This window comes from Pipistrellus hanaki, assembly GCF_964339955.1.
Source record: "Pipistrellus hanaki genome assembly, chromosome: 6".
In the NCBI taxonomy this organism is placed as follows: domain Eukaryota; kingdom Metazoa; phylum Chordata; class Mammalia; order Chiroptera; family Vespertilionidae; genus Pipistrellus; species Pipistrellus hanaki.
Window position 1 is genome coordinate 33,617,061 of NC_140508.1, and position 27,502 is coordinate 33,644,562.

General features: G+C 39.5%; 1 long non-coding RNA gene across 1 annotated transcript in view; it reads left to right on the plus strand.

The window, feature by feature from the left end:
• Positions 1-6,724: 6,724 nt before the first annotated feature.
• The window catches only part of LOC311624561, a 90,600-nt gene continuing 69,822 nt past the window's right edge, over positions 6,725-27,502 (plus strand). Inside the window, exons 1-2 of the long non-coding RNA XR_014795338.1 lie at positions 6,725-6,823; positions 13,756-13,858. This is a non-coding gene — a long non-coding RNA (uncharacterized lncRNA). The remainder of the gene's footprint in view (positions 6,824-13,755; positions 13,859-27,502) is intronic.

Consider the following 27,502-nt stretch of genomic DNA (forward strand, 5'->3'; position numbering starts at 1 on the left):
TGCAGGAGGCAGCTGATAGATGACTCTCTCTCATTGATGTTTCTGGCTCTCTGTCTCTCTCCCTTCCTCTCTGTACAAAATCAATAAAAATATATTTTAAAAAAAATTTGGGACTTTGAAAGTACAAATTGTTTTAATGTACCACTTATAAAAGGACACAGTAGGAGATCAAATAACAGCCGAACAATGTGGAAATTAGGAGCTCCAACTCCCACACAGGTGAAAATCCACCTATAGCTAGGTATTTGATTATTCAAATGAGCCATTCAGGGAAGTTGTGTTTGTTTGGAAGATTTTGTTTAATTTTTAATGTCAATTAAAAACAATATTTAAAAATAGTTTTATTGTGTAATGTGCTTTATTGAGAAGAGCCAGGAAATATAAAAACAAAGAGAAAAAAGGCAACAACAGCAGCAGAAAACATCTGGAAACATGTTGTATAGCATTCTAAAATTTTTCTTTAATAGAATGAATATTTGCTTATGGGATTTTCCTGATTAGTAGGAAAGTGTAGTAAAACTGTCTCACACTTCCACCAACTGCATGGCTTTTGGAAATCTAGGGTCCTCAGCCCTCTGCTAACTCCAGAGATGTTTACATTCTCAGGGATCCACCTGCCTTCAGAATTCTGTCTTGAGGCGCTAACTCTGACTTGTACCGTATTTATCATTCCACCATATTTATCATTCCTGGTGCAAACCTCTCCTAACTTTCCAACAAAAATAAAATTACACATACAAAGCATTTAGGAGTTTAACAGAATTTACACAAGAGTTTGGGAAGGAGGATTATTTGGAGTAACACAATCAAATTTCAAAATGATAGGAAGACTTCAGTGATCTTAAATGAAATTTCTTCATCCCAGTAATGGTGAATTCTTTTGGCTTCACCTAACATTAGCTTCTCATTTGCTCACTGGCTTTTAAAATTATTTTTTCCTGTTTCATCTCCTTCACTCAAGCTTTCTTTTAAAAATTGCCCCCAAACCCTTTTATATGCTGTATTGTGGAATAGTTTTTAGTGTCTTGTGGCCACGTGAGTATTTCTTGGCATTAATTCCTAGAGGTGATTAGGTGGATTAGTGGGCAGGACTTTCCCAAGACTTCTAGTAAATACTGTCAATTTGGTTGTACAGATTTTACAATCTATCTGTAGTTGAGGAGAGTATGTTTTCTTGTCAGCACTCAACATTATAATTTCCTGTTCCCTATAGACTTTTCTAGGGAAGGTTTTAATGGCTAAATTGGTTCAGATAATTCAGAAGGAGGCCTCCTGCCAAAGGATATTAGTGTGTCTCAACCTCACTGATTTTTCCTAACAACAATTTTACATACGTCCAATCCAGTTCTGAGGCAGCAACTTTAAGAACTAGACTGAGCCTGCTGGTGAGGCTCAGTGGTTGAGTGTTGACTTGTGAACCAAGAGGTGACTGGTTCAGTTTGCTGTTAGGGCACATACCTGGGTTGAGGGCTCAATCCCCAATAAGGGTGTGTGTAGGAGGCAGCTGATTGATGTCTCTCTCTCTATCCTTTCCCCTCATCTCTCTCTAAAATAAATAAAAACGTTAAAAAAAGAATATTCTTAAAAAAAAAAAAAAGAACTCAAATGAATTTAATGGAGTGATTTTTCAAACCTGGGTAAGGTATTCGTATAGATTAGGGCTAATTACAAAGAACCATAAGTGCTGCTCCTTTCACCAGATAAATGCATTTTCTCTTAGCTTAGGCAAGCATATACTTATGCCTGAGCAATGAGAGTCCCTGCCCTGGGCCTTATGCTCTAGAGAGCCCTATCTGGCCTTCATCTCGCTGCATCCCTTCCTGTAGTGCAAAATGTCACTGCGGCCAAAGGGATATGTTAACATAGTCCCATTTACTTATTTTCTCCTTTGTTTCCCTTGCTCCAGGAGATGTGTCACAAACATATTGCTAAGGAGATGTCTGAAATTTTGTTGCCTATGGATTCTTCTAAGATTTTTATGGTTTCCCATCTTATGTTTAAGTACTTGATCCATTTTGAGTTTATTCTTGTGTATGGTGTAAGTTGTTGATCTAGTTTCATTTTTTGCATGTGTCTCTCCAATTTTCCCAACACCATTTATTGAAGAGACTGTCTGTACTACACTGTATGTTCTTGCCTGCTTTGTCAAATATTGAGTGTAATGGTCAATTTCTGTACTTTCTGTTCTGTTCCATTGATATATATGTCTGTTCTTGTGCCAGTACCAGGCTGTTTTGATTACAGTGGCTTTGCAGTATAATTTGATACCTGGTGTTGTGATCCCTCCTACTTTGTTCTTCTTTCTCAAGATTGCTGCAGTTTTCAGGGTCTTTTTTGGTGCCATATAAAGTTTTGGATTATTCGTTCTACAGCTGTGAAATGTGCCATTGGTGTTTTAATAGGGATTTCATTGAATTTATAGGTTGTTTTGGGTAGTAGGGACATTTGGATGATATTAATTCTTCCAATCCATGAACAACGTACATTCTTCCATTTGTTTGTAATTTCCTCTGTTTCTTTTTTCAATGTCCTGTAGTTTTCTTAAACACAGGTCTTTTACCTCCTTGGTTAAGTTTATTCCTAGGTATCTTATCTTTTTTTGGTTGTTGTTGCAATAGTAAATGGGATTTTTATTTTTTATTTTTTATTTTTTATTCCTGAAAGTTCATTATTGGTGTATAAAAATGCCATTAATTTCTGGATATTAATTTTGAATCCTGCAAATTTGCTGAATTCATTTATTAAATCTGATAGTTTAGGTAAGAAGCTTCTCAACATTGATCTGAGCAATGATTTTTTGGACATAACACCAAAAGCACAAGCAACAAAAGGAAAAATTAGCAAGTGGGCCTACATCAAGCTAAAAGGCTCCAGCACAACAAAAGAAACAGTCAACTAAATGAAAGTCAATCTACAGAATGGAAGAAGATGTGCAAACCATATATCAGATAAGGGATTAAAGCCAAAATATATACATAAACATACAACTTAATAATATAAAAACACTGCAATTCAAATTTAAAAATGGACAGAGGAACTAAGATAGACATTTAAACAGAAAATGACAGATGAAAACCACTCATCAGTAATTACTTTAAATGTAAATGGTAAAATTCTCTAATAAGTTAAATAATAGATATTGACAAAATTGATTAAAAAAAATTCCCAAATGTTTCAACTATATGTTGCCTAAGAGAGACTTGCTTTAGTTCCAAAGAAAGAAAGAGGTGGGAAGTACAAAGATGGAAAAATATATTCCATACAAATAGTAAACAAAAGAGAGCTGGTGTGTTTGAACTAAGAATGACAAAATAAGTAAAAAACTGTGATGAGGCAGAGTTTGGCATTATCTATGAATAAAAGAGGTAATTCATCACAAAGTTATAAAAAGTGCAAATCAAAATCTAAATGAGATAACACTTTACACCCACTAGTACGGTTAAAATTAAAGACAAAGGAAAATAGCAAATGTTGGTGAAGATGTGGAGACATTGAAATGAACCCTCATGCATTGTTGATTGGACTATAAAATCATGTAGCCATTATTAAAAACACTTTGGCACTTTTTCAGAAAGTTAAACAGAATTACTATATGACCCAGCAATTACACTGGTATATACTTAAAATTTAGGTATGTGCCTAAAAAAAATTTAAAACAGGATGCTACTGTGTGAGTGTTCTTAGTACCAGAAATTTATAATAACAAAAAGTGGAAATAACCCAAATTTCCAGCAACGGAAGAATGGATAAGCAAAATGTTATATATTCATACAATGGAATATTTGTCAGACATAAAAATAAGTGAAGTTCTGATTACTTGCTCCAACATGAATAAATCTTGAAAATACTCTGCTAACAAAATAAGCCAGGTACAAAAGGACAAATATTATATGATTTTACTGATATAAAATTTCTAGAATAGCGAATTCAGAAAGACTGAAAATATGTGAAAGGTTTCCAAGACCTGAGGTAAGTGGAAAATGGAGCTATTCTATCCTATATAATAAAAGGCTAATATGCAAATTGTCCTCTTGGGAGTTGGACTGACCAGGAGTTCAACCGCTTGCTATGATGTGCAATGACCACCAGGGGGTGGTGCAGAATGAAGGAAGACTGGCCAGCAGCTGGGGGAAGGAAGGCCCTGATCAGCCCTGATCGCTGGCCAGGCCTAGGGACCCTACCTGTACATGAAATGTGTGCACTGGGCCTCTAGTTGCTAAATGATTGGAGTTTCTGTTTGGGGTGATGAAAGGGGATTAGATCAGATAATGGTAATACCCTGTTTCCCCGAAAATAAGACAGTGTCTTATATTAATTTTTTCTCCCAAAGTTGCGCTAGGTCTTACCTTCAGGGGATGTCTTATCTTTCCATGCGCTAGGTCTTATTTTCGGAGGATGTCTTATTTTCGGGGAAACACGGTAGTTGCACGTTGTGAATTTATTGCCACCGAATTGTACACTTAAAATGGTTAAAATGGCAATCTTATGTTCTATACATTTTACCACATTTTGAAAAGAGATGAAAAAGGGTCTTTTTTTTTCCATTTTTTTTTCTAAATCAAGTGTACCTTGTCTTTGAGAAAATTATTTTGAAATTTTAATTATCTTGTAATATATTTGACATTATCTTTGTTGTTCTCTGAGCCTTTAATGAATCCAATAACATTCCATATTATTGAAATGTGTATGCATGTAAGCATGCATGCATGCTTGAGCGAGTGTGTGTTTGTGTGTGTGTGTGTGTGTGTGTGGTGTATCTTGGGTAACTCAGGTATATGACTTTCACTATATCACAAGAATCCACTAGAGGGAGATACTTAACTAAATTATCCTTAGACATAGATTTCATTTTTCAAAAAATTTCAACCATGTGAACCATTGATATGCACACCAAAATTAAATAAATAAGTAAATAAATAAGCCAATTGGCTTGGATGGGTAATCATCATTCAGGTCATACAGTGATTTATCTTTTATGTAAAAAAAAAAAAATCGACATGAAAGAAATCCTTATTGGAGGCAAATGTAAGTTTAAGTTACCTCTGAGGTCCCAAGGATCATCTCTCTTCACCATGAGCCTAGTTTACAGGAAGACTATGCTTAAACAGGAAGACTAGTTTAAGTCTAGTCTTTCTGTGGACATGCTTTTCTTTTCTCTCTTTCTTTCTTTCTTTTTTTAAAAAAAATATATTTTATTGAGTTTTTACAGAAAGGAGGAGAGAGGGATAGAGAGCTAGAAACATCAATGAGAGAGAGACATCGATCAGCTGCCTCTTGCACACCCCCTACTGGGGATGCGCCCACAACCAAGGTTCATGCCTTTAATCGGAATTGAACCCGGGACCTTTCAGTCCGCAGGCCAACGCTCTATCCACTGAGCCAAACCGGTTTTGGTTGCTTTTCTTTTTTTAAATATGTTTTTATTGATTTCAGAGAAAGGAGAGGAGAGGGAGAAGTAGAGACATCAATGAAGAGAGAATTATTGATCTGCTAACTCCTGCACGCCCCTACCCAAGCTCAGGCTCGTACCCCCAACTAAGAATTGAACCGTGACCTCCTAGTATAAGAGCAACAGTGACCGGGTGACATGCATACCTTCTGTATGTGACTCACTGTGGAGTCACTTACAAGCATCAAATAAAGAAATAGTTAAGTCTGAGCAGTCAGGAAAAGTATATAAGACTTTGCATTGTTTAAGTTTTATTTCTGAAGGTTGTTGTTAAGTTAATAATAATAAACAATCATAAGCATAAGTATTAATGGTGAGGACAAATCACATTTATGTAAAATATAGATATTTAAAAATAAATGTATAATATTCATATCAGCAGGAGATCTAGCTAGTGAAAACTAAGATATGAGGGATAAATGGGATATAACCAGAGGGCAGGATAAAGTCCTAATATACCAGTAGTTATAATATATATATATATATACACATCACTTTTTTGTTCCTTTTCATTACTGAGTAGTATTTTTGGCATGAATGTATATTGTTTAAACATTCACTTACTATAGGACATTTTGGTTATTTATAGTTTTTAGCTATTACATATAAAACTGCTATGAATATTATGGACAGTTTTTTAAGTGGACATGATTCATTTCTCTGGGATAAATGCTCAGGAGGATTTCTGGGTTATGGAATAAGTGTATATTTTATTATTTTGGGAACCTATTAAACTAGTTACCAGAGTGGCTATGCCATTTTACATCACTACCAATAATGAAGGAAAGATTCAGTTTTTCCTCATCCTTACCAGTATCTAGGTTGTCACCATATTTCATTTTTTCTGTCTTGATAAGTATGTAATGATATAGAGATTTAATTTGCATTTCCCTATTTGCTAGTGATGTTGAATATGTTTTCATGTACTTGTTTGCCATCAGGATATTCTTTTTGGTGAAACATCTCATGTCTAAAACTATTTTTTAACTGAATGGTTCATTTTAAACTGTTTTAAAAATGGAAACATCTCTGATTTGATCCTGGGCATCCTTCAGCGACGCACAGCTCCTGTCTGCTCGTATGGCAAACCAGATCTGAAATACCATGGCTGACATGTACACATAAGGAACTGTTTGACATTGAAATGGGGACTCAAAAGGACTGGTGGCTCAGAAAGGAACTCACTACAGACTGATTCATTTGCCTCTCAGCATAACCATTATGGCTGGTCTCAGTTTCGGTCCTTATAAGGGAATCCCTTGTATCACATGATCTAACGCATCTAGGGGAAATAATGAACAACATAAATTGATGAACAGAAACAGACCTGGAGGCAGAGAAGCAACGATCAGACTGTCAGGCCTCAAAGGGAAGGTAGGGGAGGGTGGGGGCAAAGGGGATATATTAACCAAAGGACTTATGTGCATGCATATAAGCCTAACCAGAAGTCATGAACAAAAGGGGGTGCATACATGGGGAGAGGTTTGGGATGGGAATGGGAGGATGAGGACAATTATGTGACACCATAATCAATAAAGAAATTAAAAAAAGGAAACATATTTGACAGGTAACACTGTGTAAGTGTAAGTTTAATGTGTACAACATGTTGATTAATACATATATCTATTGTAACATAATGGCTATGTAGGATTAGCTAGCACCTCAAACACATCAACAAATTACCATTCCTTTTTCCTGGTGGAAATAATTAAGCTGTAACCTCTTACCAAGTTTGGTGTCTGTAATACAACATTGTTGTCTATAATCACAATATTGTGCATTAGATCTTTGGTGTTTATTTATCTCCTAGTTGTACTAATAAGTTTGTACTCTTAAAAAGTCTCCCCATATCCATCATCTCTGACAATTCTGTTTTTGTTTCGTTTTTGTTTGTTTTTTTAAATCCATCAGCCACTTTGTGCCTTTGGTGAATTCAATCCATTATATTTAGAGGAGCTATTGTAATGTAAGGACTTACTACTACCATTTTATTGATTGATTTCTGTTGTTTCTTTTTTGCCTCTGTTTCTACTTACCTTTGTGAATTGGTGATTTCTTGGTGGTGTGTTCTGTTTCTCTTTTTAAAAAAAATCTTTTGTAAATCTATATTGGATTAAAAAATATTTTTATTGATTTCAGAGAGTAAGGGAGAGAGAAAGATCAATGATGAGAGAGAATCGTTGATTAGCTGCCTCCTGCATGGGGCCCGGCTACCAGGAGACCAAGCCTTCAATCCAGGCACATGTCCTGACCTGGAATTTAATCTAAATGTGACTTCCTGACTCATAGGTCAATGCTCAACTACTGAGTCACACTGGCTGGGCTATCGTGGATTTTTGCTTTGTGGTTGTCACAAGGCTTACATAAAACATATCATAGACAAAACTGTTTATTTTATGCTGATAACAACTTATTTTTGTTTGCCTATAAAGCCTCCACCCTTTTTCTTCTCTTTTATATTTTTAATGTCACAATTTATATATTTTTATGTTATATATTCATTAACAAGTTATAGAAGCTATAGTTATTTTATATTTTTAATGCATTAAAAATGCTGCCAGCCATCCCTGTTTGCCACATCCTAGCCTAGTGACACCCTGAGATCCCGCCCCGTACAACCTACAAAACCACCCAAGCTCCAAGCAGTGCCTTTTGCATATGAATGGCCTTCCTAATCGCAGCTTAACCTAGCAAATTTGCAACCTAGTTCGGAGGTTTGGAGCTCCTAGTTTGCAACCTAGTTTGGAGGTTTGGAGCTCCAAAACCTCCAAATCCCAAGCAAAGAGGAGAAAACTGTATTTCTCCCTGTAGTTCTCACTGTAGCTCATGCAGGGTGACCCCAAACAGTAGCTGACCTGCACCCCATTGGAGATCCAGAAGCCAGTGTACTTAGTGGTCAGTGTGAGACACCAGATTTTAACTCCTCACATCCATAAGTGACACATTCGGGAGGTGGACTCAGTGAGCACCAAAGCCCCACTGAAACAAGTTCTGCACCATAAGCGTGTCTCCAGTACAGCAGTTATTCCATTATAAACATAACGGGTCTCAATAGCCAATTGGCCTAGAGGACAATTCCTCCCAGTGTACAACAGCAATCAAGGCTTAACTACACCAAGACTTTGCAGTCAGCCCACAAAGGTGGACGCTCTGTACCAAGAGCGTCCACCTCAGGTGATTGGGGAGGCTGAGCTACTGGCCCCTATAGGTTATCAACCACACAAAGCCACTCCATCAACACAGGGAAGCAGCCAAAATATGGAGACACAGAAACATGTCACGAATGAAAGCAATGGAAGAAAGCAAACTAAGGACATCAAAACCACATTTATAAGGTTATTCAAAAATCTTCTAAAAACTGCTGAGAAATTTGATCAGACCTTCAAGGACCTTAATGAGAATACCAAAAAAATGGAAAAGGACCAGTCAGAAATTAAGCATACACTGTCTGAAATAAAGAATATACAGAAACTCAGCTGTAGATCAATGTACCCCAAGAATCAAACCAAAGATCTGAAATATGAGGAAACAAAAACACCCAACCAGAAAAAGAAAAAGAAAAAAAGGATCCAAAAATATGAAGATAGTGTAAGGCAGTGTTTCCCAAATTTTTGACATATGTGTACCCCTTCTATAATTTTCGTAATGCTGAGTACCCCTCGTACTCATGAGAACATAGAATTAGGTGCAGCTAAGCATGGTGCAGTGCATGTCCCCACCAAACTCCAGTACAACGGGTATCCCCACCAAACTCTTCCCATACCCCTGGGGGTACGCGTACCACACTTTGGGAAACACTGGTGTAAGGAGCCTCTGGGACAACTTCAAACGTACCAACCTCCAAATTTTTGGGATGCCAGAAGAAGAGAGCAAAATATTGAAAACATATTAGAAGAAATATTGACAGTAAACTTTCCCTACCTGGTGAAAGAAATAGACTTACAAGTACAGGAAGCACACAGAACCCCAAACAAGAGGAATCCAAAGAGGACCACACCAAGACACATAATAATTAAAATGCCAAGGACAAAAAACAAAGAGAGAATCTTGAAAGCAGCAAGAGAAAAACAGCTAGGGGGTACCCATACGACTGTCAGCTGATTTTAATAGAAACTATGCAGGCCAGAAGGGAGTGGCAAGAAATATTCAGTGATGAACAGCAAGAACCTACAATGAAGATTACCCAGCAAACCTATCATTTAGAATTGAAGGTCAGATAAGGAGCTTCACAGACAAGAAAAAGCTAAAGAAATTCATCACCACCAAACCAGGATTACATGAAAATGCTGAAGGGTATTCTTTAAGAAGAGGAAGAAGAAGAAAAAGGTAAAGATAAAAATTATGAACAACAAAAAGACATCAAAAACATACCTACCAGCAAGTGAATCTAAAAATCAAGAGAATACAAAGTCTGAAGAACAGAATGGACTGGTGAATATAATGGAATCAGGGACATAGAAAGGGAGTGGACTGACAAATCTCAGGGGGAATGGAGTCTAAGGGGGTGTGGAAAGAGATTGGTCAGAAGTCTTACACCTATGAATAAGGACAGTGGCGGGAGGTAAGGACATGTGGTGGAGTGGGGAATCAGGTGGAGGGGAGCTATGGTGGAGTGGGGGGGGGGGGAGAAGAGGAACACCTGTAATAATCTGAACAATAAAGATTTATTAAAAAATAAAATAAAATAAAATAAAATAAATAGGAATGCATTTACAAGTCAGGAAATGCGATAGATTCTTTGATTAAATAAGCATTTCTTTAGAAAAAAAATTTGGCTTTTGCTGAAACCAGTTTGGCTCAAAGGATAGAGCATCAGCGTGCAGACTGAAAGGTCCCAGGTTTGATTCTGGTCAAGGGCACATCCCCAGTAGGGGGTGTGCAGGAGGCAGTTAATCAATGTTTCTCTCTCATTGATGTTTCTAACTCTCTATCTCTCTCTTTTGCTCTCTGTAAGAAATCAATAAAAAATATATTTAAAAAATTTTGGCTCTCAAAAGAAATTTCATTTGTTGTACTGTTGATATTTGGCTCTGTTGACTAACGAGTTTGCCGACCACTGCACTGTCCTATTGCAGAATTAGTTTTTTTAAGTCTGACTATATGTTTTTTACCTTTAGCATTGTGTTGTATATGTATTTTCATGTTGTATTGAGTGTTGTTTCATTTCAGCTGGAAGAATTCCTAACAGCATTTCTTGCAAGGCAAGTCTAGAGACTATTAGACCTGCCTAATAGTGGTGATACATGTCCTCAGCTTTTGGGAAAGCCTTTATTTCTCCTTCATATCTGAAGAATAACTTTGATGGATAGGGTATTTTTGGACAGCAAGCTTTACCTTTCAGCATGTAATATGTCATTCCACCATCTCCTAGCCTGTAAGGTCTCTGCTAAGGAATCTGTTGATAGCCTAATGAGGGTTCCCTTATACTCTTTTTTCTCCTAGCTGCCTTTAGGATTCTTTTTTTCTTTTTCTTTTTTCCACATTCACATGTTTATTACAAAAGAATGCTATAATTGTTCTATTTTATTATTAGTTACTAGAGGCCCGGTGCATTAAAGTTATGCAGGGGGGAGGGGTGTCCCTCAGCCCAGCCTGCACCCTCTCCAATCTGGGACATCCCACTCACAATCCAGGACTGCTGGCTCCCAACTGCTCGCCTGCCTGCCTGATTGCCCCTAACTGCTTCTGCCTGCCACCCTGATCACCTCCTAAACACTCCCCTGCCAGCTTGAGCTATGCCTAACTACTCCCCTGTCAGCCCAGTTGCCCCTAAAGGCCCTCCCCTGCAGACTTGGTCCCCCTCAGCTTCCCTCCCCTGCAGGCCTGGTCACCCCTGCAGACCCTCCCCTGTCAATCTAGTCAACCCTAACTGCCCTCCCTTGCCAGCCTGGTCCCCCCCAACTGCCCTCCCCTACCAGCCCGGTCACCCCTAACTGCTCTCCCCTGCAAGCCTGGACTCCCCCACAACTGCCCTCCCTTGCAGGCCTGGTCACCCCCAACTGCCTTCCCTTGCAGGCCTGGTCCCTCTGAACTGCCCTCCCCTGTCCCACCAATTTCACAGCAGGGAAAGGTTATTTTCCACCTAATTTCAAGCATGGAATGAAGAAGAAATGGATATGAGGCAAGAAGACAGGAGGGTTAAGTTTCAGGCTTCAGCATTGAAATTACATTCCTCATCAGTAATGACAGTGCTCACAGGTCTAAGATATTTTCAAGGTGGTGATCCAGGTGATTAGTGATGAGAAAGCACAGTGAGTTCTACCAGGAGCCTTTAAAACTCCACCTGGCTGTTCAAAGAGACCCTATTATCCTAATCTCTGTCACATTCTTCCCTGCATAGTAATGAGCTTTCCCTCAGGTGAAGCATGGCTCTTAATCACCCATAACCTTGCACAGCAGCCTTGATCCAGTGGGCAGTGCCCTGGGGAAAGGTACCTTTGTGCCCATTGTCCAAGTATCAGCAACCTGCTAGCTATTGTAAGTCCCTGTGATGTAAGTAAATTTGAAGATACCACTTCAGCAACCCTCAAAATAGCCTGAGTGGGAGTAGATATTTTCTTTATTCCCCTAGTTCAGAAAGCTAGGCTTAAAGATGGGAAATCAATTGTCCTCAGTCTAAAACTGAATACATGGTGGGACCCGGAATAACCTCGTATATATTTGACTCAAAGTTTATGACCTTTTCTACTCTTCTTCTTTGCTGAAGTGACCAACTCTGTCCTTCCACCTTCCTATGTGCATTCATGAGTTCTACCTACAATGATAGCCATGAGTATAAGAGATAGTGATATCCTACTGGTTGGGTCTACCCACTGCTCCCATCTCTTCTACTAGACAATGACGTAGATCATTGATGTGTTTCTTGAAGGAGTCATAAGCCATTCTTTTGGAAAAAATCTAGATCTAGAAAAAATTGAAGCTGAAATTTCAGTAATATCCCCAAATTTTCTAGGTCCTCAAGCTTCCATTTTATTTATTCAAGTATTGCTATAGACTCCAGTTGGAGGATGATAGGAGAAAAAGAAATAGAAAAAGTTATTTTCATTGACTACAGTTTCAAAGACTAGTAGAGGGGAAGACATATAGAACATCATGTGACATGGTGACAATTTTGGATAGGTCACGATAGTAGAGAACTAGATGTGGTGGTAGTTCTGTTTTGGGAGAAGCATGTGATTATCAGTGTTTTCTGGAAGAGAATAAGAGTTAATGGAATCAGGTTTAAGCAGAGAGAGAAGCATATGTTTAAAACGTATCCAGAAGCAATCTAGTGAGTTCAAATCAATAATGAGTAAGTGTGTAGTATGAGGTGTAGGATGTTCTGGGGGAGAATGATAGGAGATGAAACTGGAAATGCCATGTAGGGTATGAACATGAAGAGCAATGAAGTCTGTACTGAAATATTGGCTAGGATGCTTTCAACCTTTAGAAGGAGGCCTTCAATCATTCCATATTATAGGCCAGTTGTTTGGCAATGATGCCAGAGGTGAGTTCAATGATTAGCTTTGCATGAGGACAGTGACTGGCTATCAGTTTGGAGGATGGATGTGTAAGTGTGTGGAAGGAATGCAGTGATCAATGGGAAGGCTACTACAGTAATCCCAGGAAAAATCATAAGAGCTGAGTCTTTCCAGTCGCAGTGGAGATGGAATGATGGCACATATTAGAGGTGGTAGATGCACGCTGACATATTAATAACTGGATGTTACTAATTGGTAATCAATTGAAGAAGGAAAAGGATTTTGTGATGGCATTCACAGACTTGTGTTTTATAATGGAGATAACCCTTCCAGCAATGTTTTCTCCCAATGTTTTTATTTATTTATTTATTATTATTTTTTAATATATTTTTTATTGATTTTGTACAGAGAGGAAGGGAGAGAGATAGAGTTAGAAACATCGATGAGAGATAGTCATCAATCAGCTGCCTCTTGCACACCCCCTACTGGAGATATGCCCAAAACCAAGGTACATTCCCTTGACCGGAATCGAACCCGGGACCCTTCAGTTCCCAAGCCGACACTCTATCCATTGAGCCAAAGCGGTCTCGGCTCTCCCAATGTTTTTAGTGTTTTCTCTGCATTATATCTTTGGTCTCTAATGAGGTCAAAAGTGAATTGACCCTACAAGGCATGAGCTAAGCTCATATTTTCAGAATCAGGACACTAGCATGACAAAGGTGCGGAGAAAGACATTTGGCCCAACTCTGTCATTCCATAAGCAGGAAAACTGAGACAGACAAATACATGGCTGCCATAGGTGTCCAGGAAGTGATGGCAACTGTGTTTCCCATTCTCCCCATCCAGGTATCAAGGAAGTGGGCCTGTGGCATAAATGGATAACTATTATGTGCCATATTCTCTTATTGGTACAGGAAGAGCTCTTAAGGGGAAAATCTTATGGCTTAAGGTGAGTGTCTATCTCAGTCTTTAGGTCACACGATGTAGATCTTGATCTTCCATCCTATGATTGAAATCTATGGTTGAGGATTTCCAGGGAGAGCAGAAATCGGGACATCAAGGTATAGTGATAGAATACTCTCAGTAGTCAATTAAATCTGTTCCAGTTCTAATGCTTATACCTTAAATGTCTTCTTCTCTGAAGTGAGATCATAATATGGACATTCTGAAGTTGTTATAGGGAAGCTAGTAAGAACATGACTAAGCACTCTGCAGGAATGCTTTTGTTTCACTAACCACGTGAAAAAAATACATGGGAAATGCTTTCAACCTTAGAGGGAGGCCTTCAGTCATTTCGTATTCTAGGTCTGTTGTTTTCCAATGTGTTCCCTAGATGAGGAACATCAGCATTGCTTGGAACTTCTGAGCAATGCTAATTCTCCGGCTCTACCACAGAACCAGAAATTGGTGGTGAGGCCCAAAACTTGTATCTTAGTAATCCCTCCAGGTGTTCCAGATGCTCTTTACAGTTTGGTAATCAGAACTACAGGCAGATTGTGGACCCATTGGCTGGGAACTGTCTTCAGTGATGACATTGTTCCTATTCATCTGTCCTTAATGTGTCCTTTGGACTAACCCTCACATGGTCCTGGCATCTATCTTTATATACATATGTATGAAGGATAGAGAGTTAGAAACATCGATGAGATAGATACATCGATCAGCTGCCTCTTGCACATCTCCCATTGGGGATGAGCCCACAATCAAGTTACATGCCCTTGACTAGAATCGAACCCGGGACCCCCCAGTTGGCAGGCTGACGCTCTATCCACTTAGCCAAACCAATTATGGCCCTTGAGTCTATCTTATTTACATCCCTACCTTGGAATTGCGGGTGCTTCAGAGATGTGATTCCCTTCCAGTGTGAGAGGAGAGAAGGTGAGAAGTAGTGAGAAGACTGACACCAAAATAAAGCCCTTTGCTTTAATGAACCAAGCATCCTATCTCAGGAGACAGAGGGTAGAATGCTCAAGGTGGAGCAGTAGTGGCTGCTGCTGTTGTCGCCGCCGATGCTGCTGGTGCCCCCGCTGCTGCTGTTGTCGCCCCCGCTGCTGCTGTTGTCGCCCCCGCTGCTGCTGTTGTCGCCGCCGCTGCTGCTGTTGTCCCCGCTGCTGCTGGTGTCCCCGCTGCTGCTGGTGTCCCCGCTGCTGCTGGTGTCCCCGCTGCTGTTGTCGCCCCCGCTGCTGCTGCTGTTGTCGCCCCCGGTGCAACTGGTGTCACCGCCGCCGATGCTGCTGGTGTCCCCGCCGATGCTGTTGTTGTCGCCTTTGCCGCTGTTGGGTTTGCAGCGGTTGTCACCTGTGCCACTGTTGTCTTTGCCACCGTCTTTGCCACCGTCTTTGCCTCTGTCTTTGCCACCGTCTTTGCCTCTGTCTTTGCTACCGTCTTTGCCACCGTCTTTGGCACCGTCTTCGGCACCGTCTTTGCCTTCGTCTTTGCCCGTGTCATGGTTCCTGCCATAGTTGTTTCAACTTCTGAGGCATTTCCAGGTGTAGTTCTTGGGCCTTCAGTTGTTTTCATTTTGTGACCACCGCAGAAAATAGGATTATTTCTTTCTTTAACACAGCACTTTGTTTCCCTGCTGCACATCCCAGTCGGAGGATTTATTAGTAATTCTCCAGTGTTGCACTTGCTCCTGCAATATCCACCTTTGTTTGCACACTTTCTCACATAAAAACTACCTGTATAAAAGAATTATATAGATCATGTAAGTCAGAGATCTATCATGATAGGAAAAAATAACAATTATTTCTTGAACATTGATTATCCAGGTTCCTTGTCATTTGCTTTGTTATACCTTTCCTAGTCATGAAGACCTGCTCTGAGGATTAAGCGAGATTTTAAGTGAGATTTTATAAACATATATGCATATAGATAATTTTTTATATATGAATGACCCTTTCTGAAACCAAAATTCTGCATAAAAACACATGGCAGGTGTCTATTTTCCATTTTAATCAGAAAACTATATAAAATGTGATTACTTATGAATGTAAAACCGCCAATCAATTACAAAATGCAACTAAGACACACCTAAATAGAAGTTTAAAAACTATAGTTTAAAAATATTGTATATAATGCTCAAATCATTACTGTAATGCATCCCACTGTTATTGAAACACATACGGCATTTGTTGATGCCTGGTGAGATTTTTAAAAAGTCTTTACACATTTCTGAGGTCCTACAAACTGTATTTGAAATATATGTCTGGATTTGTCTTATATATTACTTGCTAAATATAAACATATATTTTCATATATATATATACACATTTATATATATATATATATATATATACTTAGATATATAGATATAACTATGTATTATTGAGGTATAAATATATTTTACAAAAATTTGGAAATAAAAAACCAAAAGCCAGTCTACTAGTAATATATACATTTGGGAGACATTCTGTGGATATGACTACATATGTGTACATATTTTATATATATATATATATAAATTTAGTATATATATATATACTAAATTCTCTCATCACATGGTATATAGCAGTGTTTCCCAACCTTCTCTCATGATGAGAATCACCTGGTGGAGTTGCTAAAACACAGATTCCTGAATCCCAACTAAGAAGTGCTAAACTAGAATTTTTGGGAACATATAGGTAAAATTGTATACTTAACTAGTGCTCTAAGACAGATTTTATATACAGAGCACTAAGTTAGGTATGCAATTTTACCTATATGTTCTCAAAAATTCTAGTTTAGCACTTCTTAGTTGGGATTCAGGAATCTGTGTTTTAACAACTCCACCAGGTGATTCTCATCATGAGAGAAGTTTGGGAAACACTGGTATATAGCACAGAGATGACCCTGAAGAGTTGCTGAAACTCTTTTCACCTTGCTCTACATTGCTTAACTCATTCCTCTACATTCAACCAGCAAATATATAGTGAGTGCCTAATATGTCAAGAAAGCTGCAGGATGATGGGAATAAACAATGACTAGAAAGACAAGGTCTGAGAAGCTTATATTGGAGAAGGGGAGAAGGAAAAGAAACAAGTAAATGAATAAACAGAATAACTACAGATTGTAGTAAGTACAACAAATTGAAAAAATAATGTAATGTAGCAGAGGGTAATCATTTTTGATTGCTGACTATTAACACTACTATTATCCCTTGTCAACTGCTTAATCCTCTCTGAAAATTAAATGAGATTTTGCATACATAATATTTATATACATGCATTTACACACATAGATCTCTAGATCTATCTATATATAGTCCTCTCACTACTATTACCAGAATTCTTTGTGGGGGTCATTGAGGGAAGTATCCCTCAGGAATATGATGCTCAACCCTAGACATAAAAGATGAAAAGGATCTAACGATAAGACAATCTAGAAAAGTATTTAAAGAAGAAGGAATAACATATGCAAAGGCCATGAGCAGGGGAAGAACCTCAAACTTCTGAGGAACAGAAAGATTTCTTGACTTCTTTGTTTCATGGCTTTTCTTACTCTATTTCCTCTTTTTATTCTTTTGTATCTGCAAGGGCTCTCCATAATAGTCCTTAGGCTTCAAATTACTCTGCACTCCTTCCACAATTCCCTTTTTTGGCAGGATCCCAAATATCTCCATAAAGATAGCATTCAAATGTTTTTCTTCACAGAGTAACCTATGTGAATGGAAACCACAGATCAATGTTCCCTTCTTTCTATCTTGATCTTCTGTGGCCACTGGCATTTTATTCATTTTTCTTTCCAAATGTCCTTTCTAAAGCCTCAAGATCTTGGGTTAGACTTAGTTAATCTTACAGAATAATCCTGAATTGCTTATGTTTGTGTAGAAAAAAATAACTATGGGGTTTTCCCCGGTCTTTTGGTTTAGAAAGGACACACCATGCAAGTATGTGATGTATGTCATTAATGTCCTAGAGTCAGAGTGAGAAATCATGCAGTCTAAACGGATAGAATTTCAAGGATGGAGTAGATCTGAAACAATTTCTGAGACTACACTCATATTGTTATTAATTTCCTCTTGAGTTCTGCAAATTCTAGAGGAATTCAGTACTATCCATAGAGTCAGCTATATAGATATAACTATGTATTATTGAGGTATAAATATATACCTCAATAGTACTGAATTCCTCAAATTCTAGAGGAATTCAGTACTATCCATAGAGTCAGAAATTGTACCTCAAAAAAGATTGATTCTCACTGTGTGCCATATATATGATTCTCACTGTGTGCCATATATATAAAATATGAGAATGTGTTCAATGTAAAAGAAAACAACCACACAAAACTTCACAATAATAAAACCTGTAAAAGAAGTTTCAGTAAGCAGAAGTTAATTCAAATTATTTAAGCTATTATTTATTCAAGAGAAATTGACATAAATGGCAATTCTCTCAAAAGTGATATAAGGAAAGAAACACATTTTGAAAATATTGGTGAATTTGCTTTCATTGAAGCTAGGAAAGTAAAATTAGAAGTAAACTATTTAACTTAACAAGAAAACAAAGAAATTGGTAAGTGTGGTGAATAAACTGTTAGCATGCAGAACTTTCTAATTTAGTGGAAGACTGCAAACAAAATGCCAGTATATTTGCCACATGAAAATGCAATTTTTGTGTCTCAAATAAATTAATACATTTTTATAAGTAACCCATATATTAGAAAATATTTGCAAGAAATGTGAAATAGAAAGTTTGAAAACAGTAACAAAATAGTATCACTTGGTTATATATGCTAGTTTTCTTTATCACCTTTTGACTAACCAATGGAACTTCTAAAACTTACCAATATAAGCAGAGGATCTTAGTGATATATTAACAAGGTTGTACTATGTTATTTATAATAGTGACACACTGTAAAAAAAACCAATTCAAATTAGGAGCTCTTCAAGTCAATACTCATACAGAAAATATGACAAAATAATAAGCATCTACTGTAAATTGTATATTCAAGGAATACTCAAAGACTTGGGAAATTTCCCCTATATATTCTTAAGTTTAAAAATGCAGATTATAACTTGTTCATCAGTTTGTCACACTTTTTAAAATGTAAGCATTTTACAAGAAATGGTGGCCAATTTTTTTTTATTTCTTAAATGCTTTCAGTGTTCCTGTCTTAATTGTGCAAATATAAACTATGGAATTAATTAAAAAGAAGAAATGCTTATAGAAGCAGAGCTGAAATCTGACACAAGACTTCCAGGAGGCTTGATTCACACCTCTTCACTGAGGATATTCTTCTTTCCTTTTCCAACTTAAGGTTCTATTAATTACATCCAAGAATTTAACAAATGGGAAATGTTCTCTGTAAGACCAAAAACCTGGGAGAAGTAATATTTTAGAATTGTTACCATATAAAGTGAAGCCAGGCAGGGCTGGACTGCACTGGCCCTAAGTGATAGCACAGGGAAGTTTGGGGTGTCATGATCATGTCAGTCCTTGGCTTCTAATTATTCTCCCTCACCTCCAGTTATGGACATTGTGAGAGCTTTGAGGTCTCTTAGTGGTGTTTTGAAGAAGTAAGGCAAACCTCAGCCCCGCTCCTGTGGTAGCCCTGCCCCTACTCCCATAGCCAGTTTGGAAACAGGGACTCCATGTGTAGGACCCTGTCCTAAGTTGGTGTTTCTTCTTCCCCAATATTTTATTTACCTGAGACCAACTGGGCCAGGAGCAAAAAAATTGCAAGAGCGAGTAATAGGTACTTCATGACTCCTGAAAGACAGTAGGCAGGCAGTGGGTTCTATGGAGTCCAGAGCTGTCTATTCAGTGTGACTCTGAACATGGGTCTTTATTGTCCTCCCTAGGTGGGGTTGGGCTCAGCCAGTGAACCAGAAGGGTATAGGACACTGTGCCAAACCTGACTTCAGTCCATTGGCCAGCAGCTCTAATTGGGGCATCACTATTCAAGAGCCTTGTTCTAGGCATGCCTTGGGGGAAAGAGAAAGATAAGAGAAGGTGTAAGACCTGCTGAAGTGTATGACAATTTAGAGAGAAAGACACAAGAGGAATTTTTGTTGATTTCCCCAATGCTGGATACGTCTACCTTTTTCCCATGGTCTCCCATGTTGGTGGTTCTACCAGAGTATTTATCTTACTGCATTGTGACAGTCTGTTCACCTGTATGTCTCTCCCCCTAAAGTGAAATGTATTTTTTGAACATTGACTACATGTACGTTTTTTTTTTAATATTAGTTCTGGGCATGGAGGAGTACCTAAGCAATTTTTTGGTGATTGAAAAATTTCCTTGGTGATAATCTGTCAACTTAGAAAATACTTTAAAAGAAATAAGTCAATGCTCCAAGATATATGTACAAAGATGTCTTTAGGGGAGTGGGGGAAGTAACAAGAGTTACTGGTGTTAGCTGGGCCTGGAACCATGGATCTGTGTGAACTTCTGAGCTACCAGATGGTAGTGGAGTAGGTGGATCTTTCTTGCACCTCTTCCAAACTGGATATACAACTACATTGGGGAACATTCACCCTGAATTACCACCTGAAGACTAAATGAATAGGAACCTTTTGACAAGGAAGGACAGAAACCACCTCAAGACTGCTCCTGCACAACAACATGTATGACATGGTCAGGATTGTTCCTCCCAGCCAGACAATGTGGGTTGTGGGGTGATCCCACCCACAAACAGGACAATAACAGTCAAGACCCAGTTATACTAGGAGATCCCAAATAACTCACACAGCGGGCATTTCTAGAGCATCCAGCTCAGGAGATCAAAGAGACTGCACCTGTGGGTCCCACGGGACACTTACTACATAAGGTTACTCTACGAAGACTGGGAGGCATAGCAATTCTAATATGTAGAAACAGACACAGAGGGACAGCAAAAATAGGGAGACAAAGAGGCAACCCTCAAATGAAGGAAAAGGAGAAAGCTCTAGAAAAAGATCTGAATGAAATGGAGGCAGTCAATTTTTGAGAGATAGAGTTCAAAGTAATGGTATAAGGATGTTCAAAGTAACTTAGTGGAAATTGCAACAACATAAAAAAATGAAATAGAAATCGTGAACCAGAACCAGTTGGAAAAAAAGAATACCATATCTGACATTAAGAATACACTGGGAGGAATCAGAGAAAGACAAGTATCATATGATCTCACTCATATATGGAACCTAATGAACAATATTATTTGGTGAGCATATTAGATCCAGAGACGACATAGAAGCATAGAATAGATTATGGGATCTCAGAGGAAAGGCGGGGAAGGGATGGTGGGTGGGAAGGGATCAAACAAAGAACTTGTGTGTGTATATATATATATATATATATATATATATATATATGCATAACCGCATAACCCAAGGACACAGAAAATAGGGTCTTGAGCCTCTAGGGGTGAGGGGTGGGGCAAAAGTGTTAAATGGGGGTGGGAGGATGTGAAACCTATATAATATTTTCAACAGTAAAAATTTAATTTAATAAAGAGTATAAAAGAATATACTGGAAGGAATAAAAAGTAGATTTAATTTAGCAGAGAATCAAATCAGTGATTTGGAAGATAAGATAGAAAAAAACACCCAATTAGAGCATCAAAAAGAAAAAAGAATTAAAAAGCAGAGGTTAGTTTAGGGGATTTTGGGGATAACATGAAATAACATTTGCATCATATGGGGTACCAGAAGGAGAAGAAAGTGAGTAAAAAATAGAGAACTGTTAAAGAAGTAATGACAAAATCTTTCCTAACCTGATGAAGGGAAAAGTGACAAGTTCAGGAAGCACTGAACCCCAATCAAGATGAACCCAAAGATACAACATAATTAAAATGGCAACATTAATGAAAAAAAAAAAAGAGAATCTTAAAGGGAGGGAGGGAGGGAAGGAGGGAGGGGGAGAGGGAGGTGGGGGGGGGGAGAGAGAGAGAGAGAGAGAGAGAGAGAGAGAGAGAGAGAGAGAAAGAAAGTTACCTACAAGGAAGTTCCCATTAGACTGTCAGCTGGTTTGTTATCAGAAACATTTCAGGCCAGAAGCGATTTTCATGAAGGATTCAAAGTAATGACAAGTAATGACCTGAATTCTAGACTACTCTATCTAAGAAGATTATCATTTAAAATTGAAGGTGAAAATAGGGCTTCTGGTGTGAAAAAGGCTAAAGGAGTACATTATTACCAAACTAATATTGCAAGAAATGTTAAAAGTACTACTTGAAGAAGAAGAAATCCAGAGAGAGAGATGAACACAGGTATAAAGGAAAAAAAAAAAAAAGGCAATAAATAAGTACTGGTTCATAATAACCTTAAATGTAAATAGACTAAATGCTCAATCAAAAGATACAGGATAGTTCACTGGATAAGAAAACATGACCCATATATGCTGTCTACAGGAGACCCACCTCAGAAGAAAAGATTCACATAGACTGTAAGTGAAGGGCTGGAAAAAGTAGTCCATGAAAATGGAAACAAAGAAAAAGCTGGGGAAACAATATTCATAATTGATGAAATAGACTTCAAAATAAAGGACATACTAAGAGACAAAGAAGGTCATTACATAATACTAAAGAGAACAATCCAATGGGATTATATAATCCTCCTAACATGTACATACCCAAGATAGGAGCCCCTAATATATATTAAAAAAACCTTGGTGGAATTTAAGGGAGAGATTGATAGCACAACAATCATAGCATGGGACTTTTTTAAAAAAAAATTTCTTTATTGATTAAGGTATCATATATTTGTCCTCAACTCCCCATTTCAATCCCCCCCACTCATGCTCCCACCCCACTATTGTCTTTGACCATCGGTTAGGCTCATATGTGTGCACATCAGTCCTTTGGTTGTTCTCTCCCTTTTATCCCCACCTTCCCATAGTAGGGGACTTTAACAGCCCCTACAGGCTCACTGGATAGATCTTCCAGATAAAAAAAATCAACAAAGAAACAGTGACCTCAAATGCACTCTAGATCACATGGATTTAATGGATATTTACAGAACATTTCATCCCAAAGCATCAGAATATACATTCTTCTCAAGTGCACATGAAACATTTTTGAAAGAAAGTTTTGACATGCTTGGACACAAAATAAGTTTTTTTAAAAAAATCTATATTTTAATTTTTTTTTTTTTTTACAGAGCGGAAGGGAAAGTTATAGAGAGTTAGAAACATCAGATGAGAGAGAAACATCGATCAGCTGCCTCCTGCACACCTGCTATTGGGGATGTGCCCGCAACCAAAGTACATGCCTTTTTACCAGAATTGAACCTGGGACCCTTCAGTCCTTAGGCTGACACTCTATCCACAGAGTCAAACCGGATAGGGCCACAAAGTAAGTTTTTGTTTGTTTGTTTTAATTTAATAAATATTATTCAGATTATTACAATTATTTCTCCTCCCCCTCCTCCCCTTAGCTCCCCTCCACCTGGTCCCCACCCCACCCTCTGCCCTTTCCCCCCTCCCCCTGCTGTCCTCATCCATAGGTATATGATTTTTGTCCATTTTCTTCTTGTACCCCCCACTCAGACACCCCCTGCCCCCTGAGAATTATCAATCCCCTCCCATTTTATGCCCTTGATTCTATTACATTCACCAGTTTATCCTGTTCCTCAGATTGTTAATTCACTTGACTTTTAGATTCACTTGTTGATAAATATGTACTGTTTGTTGTTCATAATTTTTATCTTTACTTTTTTCTTCTTTTCCCTCTTTTTAAAGAACACCTTTTAGCATTTCATATAACACTGGTTTTGTGGTGAACTCCTTTAGCTTTTTCTGATCTGTGAAGCTCTTTATCTGCCCTTCAATTCTGAATAACTTTGGTTGTAGGTTCTTGCTATTCATCACTTTGAATATTGCCACTCCCTTCTGGCCTGTATAGTTTCTGTTGAGAAATGAGCTGATAATCGTATGGGTGCTCCCTTGTTTTTCTCTTGCTGCTTGTAAGGTTCCCTGTTTGTCTTTTGCCCTTGGTATGTTTTAAAAAATTATATATTTTATTGATTTTTTACAGAGAGGAAGAGAGAGGAATAGAGAGTTGGGAGCATCGATGAGAGAATCATCGATCAGATGCTTCCTGCACATCCCCTACTGGGGATGTGCCCACAACCAAGGTATATGCCCTTGACTGGAATCGAACCTAGGACCTTTCAGTTTGCAGGCTGACGCTCTATCCACTGAGCCAAACCTGTTTCGGCTGCCCTTGGCATTTTAATTATGATGTGTCTTGGTGTGGTCCTCTTTGGATTCCTTTTGTTTGGGGTTCTGTGCACTTCCTGGACTTGTAAGTCTATTTCTTTCACCAGGTGGGGGAAGTTTTCTGTCATTATTTCTTCAAATAGGTTTTCATTGTCTTGCTCTCTCTCTTCTTCTGGGACCCCCATAATTCAGATGTTGGTATGTTTGAAGTTGTCCCAGAGGCTTCTTACACTATCTTCAACTTTCTGGATTCTCTTCTCTTCTTGCTTCTCCAGAAGAGTGTTCTTTACCTCTTTGTATCCCAAATCTTTGACTTGATTCTTGCGTTCCTCTAGTCTGCTGTTGGGTCTCTGTATAATATTTTTTATTTCAGTCAGTGTATGTTTACTTTATAGTTGGTCCTTTTTCATATCCTGAGGGTCTCGTTAAATTTATCAGCCTTTTCTAGGAAATTCTTGAAAAACCTTATAACCGTGATTTTGAACTCTATGTCCAGTTGTTTGTTCTCCTCCATTTCTTTCATTTGTGATCTGTTTCTCTGTCTCCTCATTTTCGCTGCTTCCCTGAGTTGGTAGGGTAGCTTTGTGTGCTAGGTGTCCTATATGGTTCAATGGGTCAGCCTCCCCAGTTACCTGAGATGGACACTCTTGGTGCACCCCTTTGTAGACTATGTGCACAGCCTTGTTGTAATTAAGTCTTGATTGTTGTTGGTGTCACTGGGAGTAATTGACCTCCAGGCCAATTGGCTGTGAGGACCCGCTGTGTCTATAATGGAAAAATTGCTGGGCTGGAGACACGTTTATGGGGCAGGACTTGTTCCAGTGGGGCTTTGATGCTCACTGAGTCTGCCTCTTAAATGTGTCCTTTATGAGAGTAGTTGAAATCTGGTGTCATCCCACACCAGCCACTAGATACACTAGTTTCTGGATCTCTATTGGGGTGCAGGTCAGCTACTGTCTGAGGCCACCCAGCAGGAGCTACAGCAAGAACTACAGTTTTCTCCTCTTTGCTTGGGGTTTGGAGGTTTTGGGGCTGTCTGACTGAAGCTGCTGTTTGTTTCCTAAAGCTGCGATAGGGCAGGCTATTTATATGCAAAAGCTGCTGTGTGGATCCTGGGGGGAAGGGAGGGTCCGTTGTAGAATGTGCGGGGACAGGGACTCAGGGCGGGGCATCAGGGCGTCACTAGCCTGGGGCGTGGCAAACAGCGATGGCTGCCATCAGCCCTCTCTGCCTTTTTACGTTTCCAAGTCCCCAAGACCCTGAGCTCCAGCATAGAAAACAATGATTGTTGCGTGCACCTCTGCAAAAAAGTCACCCTCACTTTTGGACCCGATGGCCCACAGACCAGCTTCTTCCTGTAGTCATCTGGGTCCCCCACGTGACCCCAGAAATTGGATTTCAAAGTGATTGGGAGCTTGTTTCCCTTCAGGTTGAAAACAGCTGTATGCCCAATCACCTGCCATCAGCCTGATCCGCATGCCTCCGTACCTCAGCGTTTCAGCCTTTCAGCGCTTGTGCTCCTTTCAGCCAACTTTCCCGTGATTTTGGGTGATAGACGTTTTGTCTTTTGGTTGTAGTTTTGAAATTGTTGTGCAAGGCGGCAGATTAGTTGTTTACCTTTGCGACCATCTTGGTTTCTCCTGATTTCTCCACAAAATAAGTTTTAACAAATTCAAGAAGATTGAAATCATATCAGGCATCTTCTTGGATCATAATGGCATGAAACTCTAAATCAACTACATTATAAAATACTCAAAAACATTCAAACACATCAAGGCTAGTAGCATATTATTAAAGGATTACCAATGAGATCAAGGAAGAAATAAAAACTTCCTCCAGACAAAGGAAAATTAACACAACAACCCTAAATCTTTGGGACACAGCAAAAGCAGTCCTGAGGAAGTTTATAGCATTGCAGACCTACCCCAAGAAACAAGGAAAAGCTCAAATAAACAATCTAACCCTACAACTGAAACAATTAGAAAGAGAACAAGAAAAGCTCCTTGGAAAGGGAGCCCCTTTCCAAGCCTAAGAGTAAGTTAAAGGAAGGAGATAATAAAGATCAGAGTGAAAATAAATGACAGAGATGACAAAAAGAAAAAAAAAATTAAGAAAGCAAAAGTTGGTTCTTTAAAAAGATAAAGAAGAGTGATGAACCTTTAGCCAGACTTATCAAGGAACAAAGAGAGTGGACCCAAATAAATAAACTCAGAAATAAAAGAGGTGAAGTAATGCCCTCGCCGGTTTGGCTTAGTGTAGGGGTGTCGAACTCAATCAGAGAAGGGGCCAAAATCTAAAATCCAGCCTAAATCGCGGGCCGAATGGTTTACTGAACAGTCATAAACTGACAATGTCATAAACTCACAGCGGAGTGCAGTGATGACAGCGCGGTGCGGGCCACATTGCAAGGCCTGGCGGGCTGGATTTGGCCCTCGGGCCTTGTGTTTGACACATGTGAAGCGATAGTGTTGGCCTATGGACTAAATGGTCCCAGGTTTGATTCTGGCTAAGGCATATGCCTGGGTTGTAGGCTTGACCCCAACCCCTAAGCAGGGGATGTGCAGTAGTCAGCCAATCAATGATTCTCATCATTGATGTTTCTATCTCTCTATCTCTCTCCCTTCCTTTCTGAAATATCTATCTATCCATCCTAATGGAGTAATATGCAAATTAATCATCACTCTGCTACACAAGCCATGCGCATCAGCCACGCCCACCACCCAATCAGAGTGACTATGCAAATCAACCTAACAAAGATGGCGGTTAATTTGCATATGCAGAGGGAGTGAAGACTGAAGACAGCATAGAAGGAAGAGGGAGGCAAAGTGGAAAGCAAGGCGGCTGTGGCTGCTGGAGGGAAAGCACTGGCAGCGAGTGCTGCTGCCCAGGCGGAGGCGGGAGGCAGTGGGTCGGGTGGGCAGGGCGAGGCGCACAGCAGCAGTGCACGTGGCCATGGAGGAGGCCGCAGAGGTGGGAGGCAGAAGGGCGGGGCACACAGCAGAGGCATGCGTGTGGCCCCAGAGGTGGTGGCAACAGGCACAGCCTCAAAGACGGTGGAGGTGGTGGTCCCCGCCCGCCTGTCCACCCGCCCCACCCTGCCCGCTGCAGCGGGAGAGGTGTGGGGGGGGGGGGGTAGAGGTGGGGTAGCGGGAGGGAACTCATCAGGCAGAGGCTTTAGGCTTGGGAAGGGGCTGAGCCTGGGATCGGAGGTTCCAAGTGGGGTGGTGGTGGGGGGCGAGTGAAGACCCCTTCCCAAGCCTAAACCTGGGGTGGAGGCTTTAGCCGGCACCTCTGATCCTAGGCTTTAGAAGGAGCCAAGCCTGCGATGGGAGATGCGGATGGGGAGCCCCTTTCCAAGCCTAAACCTGGGGCCGAGCCTGCGATCGGAGGTGCTGGGGGTGGAGGAACCTCTTCCCAACCATAAAGCCTGGGGCAGAGGCTTTTGGCTTGGAAAGGGGCTGAGCTTGGGATTGGA